This window comes from Odocoileus virginianus, unplaced genomic scaffold (genome assembly GCF_023699985.2).
Source record: "Odocoileus virginianus isolate 20LAN1187 ecotype Illinois unplaced genomic scaffold, Ovbor_1.2 Unplaced_Contig_20, whole genome shotgun sequence".
Taxonomy (NCBI): domain Eukaryota; kingdom Metazoa; phylum Chordata; class Mammalia; order Artiodactyla; family Cervidae; genus Odocoileus; species Odocoileus virginianus.
In genome coordinates, this window is record NW_027224337.1 from 647463 (window position 1) to 657672 (window position 10210).

General features: G+C 38.7%; 1 pseudogene; it reads left to right on the forward strand.

Annotated features, from left to right (window-relative positions):
- The first annotated feature begins 3855 nt into the window (after positions 1 to 3855).
- Positions 3856 to 4794, forward strand: LOC110148580 (olfactory receptor 56A3-like; annotated as a pseudogene).
- Positions 4795 to 10210: the final 5416 nt, after the last annotated feature.

Below are 10210 nucleotides of genomic sequence, written 5' to 3' on the forward strand. Positions count from 1 at the left end.
CCTGTGTCAGGTGAGTAAGTGCAAGTGAAAGCTCTGCTCTGGAACCTTATTCTCTCCTTTGCCCTTCTTTTCTATGATTTTTTTGCTTGGTGATGACAGAGATGCAAAGGAGGTAAAGTTTGTCCACAGGAGATGGGTGGTGGGGAGCTTCAAAGTACATCATCTGGACCCCACTTATGAGAATTTCAAACATTTCAACAAGGAGTACGGACACTGGGCACAAAGTATTCATGCAAAAGTCCTGGAATCATGGAGTAGGAATTAAACTTATTCTATATAATTTAAGGTGAGAACAGAGATCACAGTTGAGGGTCAGAGGGTGTCAGAAAGTAGCTCCTCAGATGTCAGTTCAATCTAAATAATATCTAAAAACTACAGCTGCCAAAACCAGAAAATGATGCCCAAAGATCAAAGTATCTGCCACTGGCTATCATCAATAATGTCTGTAACTGCACTTCAAGATGTCTTAAAGGTCTGTCTGAGTTCTGTGGAGTTAGGTGAACCCTAACAACCTTAACACTCAAATATATAAAATAACATGGCAAATAAGATGTGCATTTCTACCTCGCTGAGATGACACAGGACACAGCTGTATACAGATATTCAATGGCTTTGGGCCTGACGTTTGTTTCTTTCACATCCAAACCCTAGCGGTTAAACTGAGGAAAAGACATATAATTTCACTGAAACAATTTTTCCATTTGAAGACGTAAATTATTAAGATAGTCAACTTGACCCACTTTCTCCAGAGTATGGTTAACATTATATGACATGATATGTGTACAATTCATCCCCAAATTGTCAATATCACTACTAATATATTCTGTTATTAACAAGAGGAAAAAAAATTGGAAGATCATTTAATCTCATCTACGTAGCAGATGGAAAGGCCATGCCTGGCATGTCACAGCTAGACAGGACCCTTTGTCTGGGGAAGCAGAGAACCACGAGGAGTGAAGAGAGGAGACTGGGAATGGACAGCCCTCCTCCTTCCTCTGAGAGTCAACCCTGGTCACTAACAGGGAGTCTCTGGTGAGGAGAGTTTGGGAGCTGTGGAGGACTGAAACTGCATTTGGAGATTAGAATTCATAACTGGAAACAAGAACACAACTTGAAACACTACAGAATCAAAAGTTTGTTTCTATTGATATGAAAATACTGTTTAGTTATGGGTTCACAGTTTGATTAAAGCTTCCTTTTCCTTGCCACTTTGCCCCCTATCCCAAAGCTATTTCTCGTCTATCAGTTCTGTTTTCAGAACTACTAATTGTATCATTGATGGTTTTTGATTACTCTTTTATAGTATTGATGAGCTAAGTACATTATCATAGAACTGTTTTTTAGGGTCAGAGAGAAACTGGAAGTTGTTTGAATCTAACACACTTCATTAGGATTAGATAGGAAGAGGATTAGCCTAATACTGGGTAGATGGTTAAGATTTTGAGAACCATCTCCCTTGTTTGTAATGTGATGATAATAAAACATATTTCACAAGAGGGTGAAAGATAAAATGAGATGAAGTCCTAGATATTGGAGCTCCATTCTCAGCAAGTGACAAGACTTCAGCAGGTAAACAGTATGAAAATTTATATTATGTTAGTAAGCCTAGTGAGAAATCAAGAGAGAATTTTAAAAACTCCTGGAAAGAAGTTTGTAAACCCACATGATAACTCCTTACATGAGACTCTGTTTTTGAAGACAGATTTGACTACAATGGACTGCATGATTTGAAGGCCACCAGAAAGTCCTGACCTATACATTTTGCCAAGTTACAAACTTCTTTTGATTCTCTGTCACAATTCAGGTGGAGGAGAACCTTAGAATTCTTCATCTGTAATGTAAATGAGGATGGGTGCTGAACTGTTTCTGTTTTATCCAATTCTTGGAGATGCCATGGACTGTGGTCCACTGTGCTCCTCTGTCTGTGCCCTCCTCCAGGGGATCTTCCCAACCCAGGGATCAAACCCATGTCACTTATATCTCCTCCATTGGCAGGCAGGATCTTTATCATTAGTGCCATGAGGGCACCACATCACTTTACTCACAATTCTGTTTCTCCAGCCCATTCCCCATGTCTGGTAGTCAGCACTCCCCTGTGCTGTGCTGTGCTCAGTTGCACAGTCGTGTCCAACTCCTTGCAACCCCATGGACTGTAGCCTGCCAGGCTCCTCTGTCCATGGGGATTCTCCAGGCAAGAGCACTGGAGTGGGTTGCCATGCCCTCCTCCAGGAGATCTTCCCAACCCAGGGATCGAACCCAGGTCTCCTGCATTGCAGGCGGATTCTTTACCATCTGAGCCACCAGGGAAGCCCAAGAATACTGGAGTGGGTAGCCTATATCCCTTCTCCAAGCAGCCCTCCCCTACTCTCTCATAATAGTTGATGCAAGACCCTGTCATTGCTCATAGCACTTATTAGTATTACTGTTGTCCCAGAATGGTTTTAGTTTTCCCTACTTCAGAATAGAGACGGTGTCTAACTCAATTTGGTGACCCTAGTATCTAACAGCATGCCAAGGAGAAACTTTAAATGATGAGACAACAGTGGCAGCATTGAACTAGCCTGGAGGAAAGAGGGAATGTGTATGTCCCTAGATTATTGCACTGAAGATGAAAAAGGGAAACAGAAAGGAGATGGAAGGATTTTAAAGGTAGATCTCATCAACCTCACACTAATGCAATCAGAAGAATCAAGTTTCCTCCTGTCTACTGTTAGGTATTAGTCCAGCAGAGCTGAGTGGAATTTCTCATTCTCCTTTTAAAGTTGTTTCTTCCAGAATTTAGGAATCCTACTAATATAAAAACCTAAGTAGAGTAAACAAAAAGCAATTTTTACAAATAATCCAAATCAAAATGACTTTTTAGACACATGCAAATTCACAAACATTATTTTCAGTGCATAATTTTTAAAGTCTCTAATTAAAGCATAATAAATACAGCTGAAAGGTCAAATTATGGTAGCTAGTGGTCTATAGACATTTATCTGAGTCCCTCAGTTGTGCCAGGTTCTGCTGCTTATTAGCATGTATTGTTCAAGTTAAATTGTAGATATTGTAGTCCATGTAATCATTTTTAAATAGTAAAGAAACATGAGTATGAATTTAGAGACTCACCTGTTATAAAGAAGCTTCCTAAATAATTTTCTCCTCTTAGTTTCTATAAAGATTTAACAGCTCTATTAAAAATACAGAATGAAGTGAGTCAGAAAGAGAAACACAAATATCATATATTAATACATATATGTGAAACTTGGTGAAACAGTAGAGTTGAACCTATTTGCATGGCATGAATAAAGATCTAGTCAGAGAGAACAGACATGCTGATGCAAGAGTGCTGTGGGTGGATGAATTGGGAGATTGGGGTTGACATATATACTCTACCATGTGTAAAAGAGATAGCTAGTGGGAACCTGCAGTATAGTCCAGGAAGCTCAGCTCAGTGCTCTGTGAGGACTTAGGTAAGACGGCAGTAGCGGTGGTGAGGGGGAAGGAGATTCAAGAGGGAGGAGATATATGTGTACACACAGCTGACTCATTTTATTGTACAGAAGAAACTAATAAATATTATAAAGCAAATATATACTCTATTAAAATATTATAAATAAACCTTGAACAAATCAAACACTGCAAAGAAATCACAGCACCTCAGCCTTCTGAATTGCTTAAAGTAATATGAATATCATACTGGGTACATAAGATATACACAAAAATTCACTTAGTGATAGATAATCTGCCAGGATGCATAAGTCACTTAAGTAAAGCAATTTGTTCTATCTCTATGTATCTTGAATCAATAGCTAATTTTTATCCCAATTTTACAGATCACTAAAAGGAAGGTGCAGGAATATTTGACAAAATATGACAGCACACCAAAATGGCAGCATCTCCACTGAGATTTCAGACTTCTGAACTGCTTTGTCAGGTCCCCCAGCTGGCAGCGCTGGCTGTCCCTGCCCCTCAGTCTCCTCTTCCTCCTGGCCATGGGGGCCAACGCCACCCTCCTGATCACCATCCGGCTGGAGGCCTCTCTGCACGAGCCCATGTACTACCTGCTCAGCCTGCTCTCCCTGCTGGACATGGTGCTCTGCCTCACCGTCATCCCCAAGGTGCTGGCCATCTTCTGGTTTGACCTCAGGTCCATCAGCTTCTTTGCCTGCTTCCTTCAGATGTTCACTATGCATCGTATCTTTGCCATGGAGTCCTGCACGTTCATGGTCATGGCCTATGACCGCTATATGGCCATTTGCCATTCTCTACAATACCTGTCCATCATTACTGACCAATTTGTAGTCAAAGCAGTCATTTTCATTTTGGCCAGAAGCATCTTTTTGACAGTACCTACCCCCATTCTTTCAGGACGTCTGCATTATTGTCGGGAAAATGTCATTGAGAACTGCCTCTGTGCCAATATGTCTGTCTCCAGACTCTCCTGATATTATTATCAATCATCTCTACCAATTTGCTTGTGGATGGACCCTGCTGGGATTTGACCTCATCCTCATCTTCCTTTCCTACACCCTCATACTAAGGGCTGTTCTGAGACTCAAGTCAGAGGGAGCTGTGGCCAAGGCCCTAAGCACATGTGGCTCCCACGTCATCCTGATCCTCTTCTTCAGCACTGTCCTTCTGGTTTTTGTCTTCACTCTTGTGGTAGAAAAGGAAGTGTCCTCTGACGTGCCCGTCTTGCTCAATATCCTCCACCATGTCATCCCTCCAGCCCTCAACCCCATTGTCTATGGGGTGCGAACTCAGGAGATCAAGCAAGGAATCCAGAGGCTACTGAAGAAAGGTTGGTAACTAGGATAAGTGGATCTCTGCATTCCTAAAATAGGATGGCTTTGAGTCAATAGTGAATGAGTGGATTGAAATTTGTATCTATGAATTTTAATCTCAAACTGTACAAATTGTCTTTGTTTTTCCCTTTAATAAAGCTTTAGTTTCTTATAGTTTCTCTTTCTCCCACTCTTCGAAAATGAATCTTCATGATCATTTCTCCCCTTTACCCACACTTTTTATCCGAATGTGCAAAATAGTAAACGTCCTTAAGCAGATTCTAAAGGGAGAGATTTATGTTCCTGAATGAAAGTGAAAGTGTTAGTCACTCATTTGTCCCACTCTTTGCAGTCATGTCCCACTCTTTGCAGCTTCATGGACTATAGCCTGCCAAGCTCCTCTGTCCATGGGACTCTCCAGGCAAAAATGCTGGAGTGGATAGCCATTCCCTCCTCCAGGGGACCTTCCTGACCCAGGGATTGAACCCAGGTCTCTAGCATTGCAGGCAGATTCTTTACCATCTGAGCCACCAGGGAAGTCCTGAAAAAACAACTTTAAATATGCCATATATTTCATATTCTTGTGTAAACAATTGTGGATGCTCTGTAGGCTATATTATATAATTTGTAATGTGTTTTTATTCTTATTTCCACTAAATATAACATATTAGAGACAAAGATATAGGAGCTGAAACTATAGCCCTGAATAGTGCAAGGTTGCTATTGGTCTCTGTGTGCTTATTCAGTCACTTCAGTCATGTCCAACTCTTTCCGACTCCATAGACTGTAGCCCACAGGCTTTTCTGTCCATGGAATTATCCTGGCAAGAATACTGGAGTAGGTTGCCACTTCCTACTCTAACTGGTATGTAAATGGGTTTTTCCTATCAATCGCCAACCATATCACAAGCTTCCTTCTCACCGTCTTATTGTCTCTCCTCTTCTCTTCTCCAGCAGTGTGTGTGTGCATTGCAAGAGGGCACAGTTTGTTTTTTTCGGAATGCTCTTGTGTGTAACAATTATCATAAAGTTTAGCAGATTTAAGAGACTACTAAATTTTTTCCCCCAAATGTCTGTACTTTGGACATGTATCTTTTGAATCCAAAAGATATGCAAACCATTATACAGAGCGAAGTAAGCCAGAAAGATAAAGACCATTACAGTATACTAACACATATATATGGACTTTAGAAAGATGGTAACGATAACCCTATATGCAAAACAGAAAAAGAGACTCAGATGTATAGAACAGACTTGTGGACTCTGGGAGAAGGCGAGGGTGGGATGTTTCAAGAGAACAGCATTGAAATATGTATATTATCTAGGGTGAAACAGATCACCAGCCCAGGTTGGGTACATGAGACAAGTGCTCGGGCCTGGTGGACTGGGAAGACCCAGAGGGATCGGGTGGAGAGGGAGGTGGGAGGGGGGACTGGGATGGGGAATACATGTAAATCCATGGCTAATTCATTTCAATGTATGACAAAAACTACTGTAATGATGTAATTAGCCTCCAACTAATAAAAATAAATGAAAAAAAAAAAAACAAAAGATATGCAAAGACAGCTATGTGAATGATATGCAAACACAGGTATGTGAATGAGTTAAAGAACTGTTAAGCAATATAATATATGATTCAGTAATAATACTTACAGATATAACAAATTATATGGAAATTAGTTCTTATTAATTTTATAGTTTCCAAGTACATTTATGTCCTGGGAATTCTGTTAACTCTTAAGACAAAAAAAATTAATCAAACATTAGTATTGCTTTTGGGAGTTCAAAGTTGGACTAGGAATAATATAAATAATAATTCCAGAAATATATTCTTCTCAAATGAAGAGGCTGAAGAATGGAATCATGCGTTTCTATGGGCATTAAGGTGCTGGGCAACATAGGAAAGCACCAGACAGAGTTAGAAGGTCTGAGTTGTAAGCTTTGCACAACAATACACACACACAAATTAATTTCCTGGGAACAAATGAGTTGGTCTCATTGTGTTTCATGTTACTCTATTACTTGAAAATACTGAATAATTTGTTTAGGAGATCCTTTATACATATAAGAGTTGTGCCTCAGTGACAACATGTAATTGTGTTATATCATTTTCACCATGGAAGGAAAATCTCACAAAGTTAGCACTATCCCCAAAGTCTGGTTCTTTCAATCACCACTGAAAGCATCAGAATACATCTCTTGACCTACTTAAACTTTCATCCTGTAAACATCTATCGATTTCTTTTTCTTCTTCCTCTCATAATGAAAAAGAAAAAATCACTATTTGATTTCTCTGCTCCTCTTTAGTACTAGGAGCAAATATTTTAAAAACAACCATGCACTTACATAAGAAGCAATAAGTATAAGCATACATCAGTATTTTATTGGTGAAAATGCATTCTCAAAAGTAGAAAGCAATCTGTCAAGGTACTACTTGGTTCCTACTATAGATAACCTTTTTCATTATTACTAGAAGATCTCCCACAAAACTCATTCATTCAAAGATTTCAATATTAAAAACTGTCATGGTTTAAAATTGTATAACTGGATACCAAGGTGAAGGTCTTATAACCATAGATATAATATCATCTAACTGAAATATAAGATTTTACCTATTATGAATGAAATTGTTATAAACATGTAAGTCAAGACTTTGTGTGGATATTTGTTTTATGTCTCCTTGGTGTTACAAGTAGATTGCAAGACTGTATAGTAAGGGTATGATTAAATTTCTAGCAGATCGCCAAACTGCTTTGAATATCTTTGTTCCGTTCTACTTTCCCATCAACAGTGAGAAACCAGTTCTTACTTCCTCCACATCCATGCCAACACTTGGTGTTGTCAGTCTCTTTAAAATTCAACCATCCAGGTAGCTGTGCAGTGGCATCTCTCTGTTGTTCAGTAGCCCCGGCCTGTCTGACTCTTTGAGACCCCATGGACTGCAGCACGGGAGGCTTCCCTGTCCTTCACCATCTCCTGAAGTTTGCTCAAAAATCTAGTTCTTGTGTTGTTCTAGTTGGCTGTTTAAATGGCTTGTTTTGAAAACAGTCTATTGAAGTCTTTTATTTTTAAATTGGGTTATTTATTTTATACATAAATAATAGCATTATAAATTCTAGAAAAGAATACTTTGTAGAAATATCCATCATGAAAATTTCTCACAACCTATGGTTTGCTTGCTTTCTCATTTTCCCATGTTTTATTTTTTAAAGAGGTGTTGTTTTAAATTTTGATGAATATGACATCATTATTAAATCTTTAGGAGAAGGCAATGGCAACCCACTCCAGTACTCTTGCCTGAAGATCCCATGGACGGAGGAGCCTGGTAGGCTGCAGTCCACGGGGTCCTCTCAGAGTCAGACCCGACTAAGCAGCTTCACTTTCACTTTTCACTTTCATGCATTGGAGAAGGACATGGCAACCCACTCCAGTGTTCTTGCCTGGAGAATCCCAGGGATGGGGGAGCCTGGTGGGCTGCCGTCTATGGGGTCGCACAGAGTCGGACACGACTGAAGCGACTTAGCAGCAGCAGCAGCATTGTCTTTTGATGCACCTTTTGTGCTAATTAAGAAATAGGACCAGTCTTGGGGTTTCCCAGGTGACTCAGTGGTAAAGAATCCATCCGTCAGTGCAGGAGATGCAAGATCCCTGGGTCAGAAGATTTCCTGGAGAAGGAAAGAACAACCGCTCCAGTATTCTCGCCTGGGAAATTCCATGGACAGAGGAACCCGGCAGGCTCCAGTCCACAGAGTCGCAAAGAGTCAGACTTGACCGAGCACGCACACGTGACCTATCTCAAGTTTATAAAGACTTCTCCAACAGTTTCTAATAATTTTTACTTTAAGATTTTAGGTGTAAGTCTATAGCCTAAGGTTTGTATATGGTATTGGATAATAACTGCTGCTTTTTTTTTTTTCAAACAGAAATACATCGTTCCAGCAGCGTTTGCTGAAAAGACTATAATTTCTCCCATTGAATTACCTTAGGCCCTTAGTCAAAAGGCAGTATTCATTAATGTATAGGTCTATTTCTGGACCCTCCATTCGTTTCAATTATTCCAGTCTATGTATACTTACACGGAAAACATAACATCTTGATTACTTTACCACATTTTATGTAATGAAATGAGATAAAGTGAGTGCTCCGAAGTTGTTCCTTGTTAAAATTGTCCTCACTCTTTTATGTCCTTTTTTTATATATACAAATTTTAGAAAAAACTTTGCAATTTCTACAAAAAGCCTGCTATGATTTTTATTTAGGATTACATTGAATCTACAGATAAGTTTGATGAACATTAATGTCCTGAAAATATTGCACCTTCAAACTCATGTAAATATCATATATTTACATTTTTTTAAGGGTTTCCAGGTGGCAATAGTGCTAAAGAACCTGCCTGTCAACACCGGAGACATAACAGACGGGGGTTTGATCCCTGGGGCAGGCATGGCAACCCACTCCAGTATTCTTGCCTGGAGAATCCCATGGACAGAGGACCTGGTGAGCTACAGTCCATAGGGTTGCAAAGAGTTGGACACAATGAAGCTACTTAGAACTCATGAATTCATACTTGTTTACATTTTCTCAATTTATCACAGCAATATTTTTAGTCCCATGTGCAGATCTCACATATATTTTTTAAAAGTTTTCCTAAGTATTATACTGTAATACTATTTTCAATTTTTCAAGTTCATTTTCCAATGGTTTGCTTCTAGTACATAAAAATACTGATTTTTATTTGTTGATCTTGTATTCTGAGATTTTTGCAGTTTTAAAAAGTGAATTTGAAAGACTGTCCACATACTTGATATGGTCTTCTTTAAATAAGACAATTTTGCTTCATTATCCCCAAGCTATATGCTTTTTTCCTCTCATTTATTGCACTGCTTAGGAAGTCCAGTACAATGTTAGCTGCAAAGGGTGCACACACAGCATACACATTATGAAAGGATATTGAATTTTGTTAAATGTTTTTTTGATTTAATTAAGATAGTTATATATTTTCCCTCTACTTTGTTGATATAAATAACAAGATCAATTTATATTTTATTGTTAGACCAATCAAAAACAGGTGAATGGATAAAGAAGATGTGATATATAGATAGATAGACAGCAACAAAATTGAATGGACTTGGTAGGGTATTATGCATAGAAAAATAACTGAGATAGAGCAAGACAAATATCATCTGATATCATGTGTATATGAAACCTAAAAAGTAAAACTAGTGAATATAACAAAATAGCAACAGACCCATAGATATAGATAACAAACTAAAACAGGGTATAACATTTAAGAATTGTGAATCACTAAGTGGGTCACCTAAAACTTAAATATTATTGCAAATCAACTTTAGGTCCATTAAAAAAATTTTAAAGTATGTTTATAAGCCATAACTAAAAAAAAAAATTCCAGCACTTATGTTTTTTTTTGATACATGAAGTAAG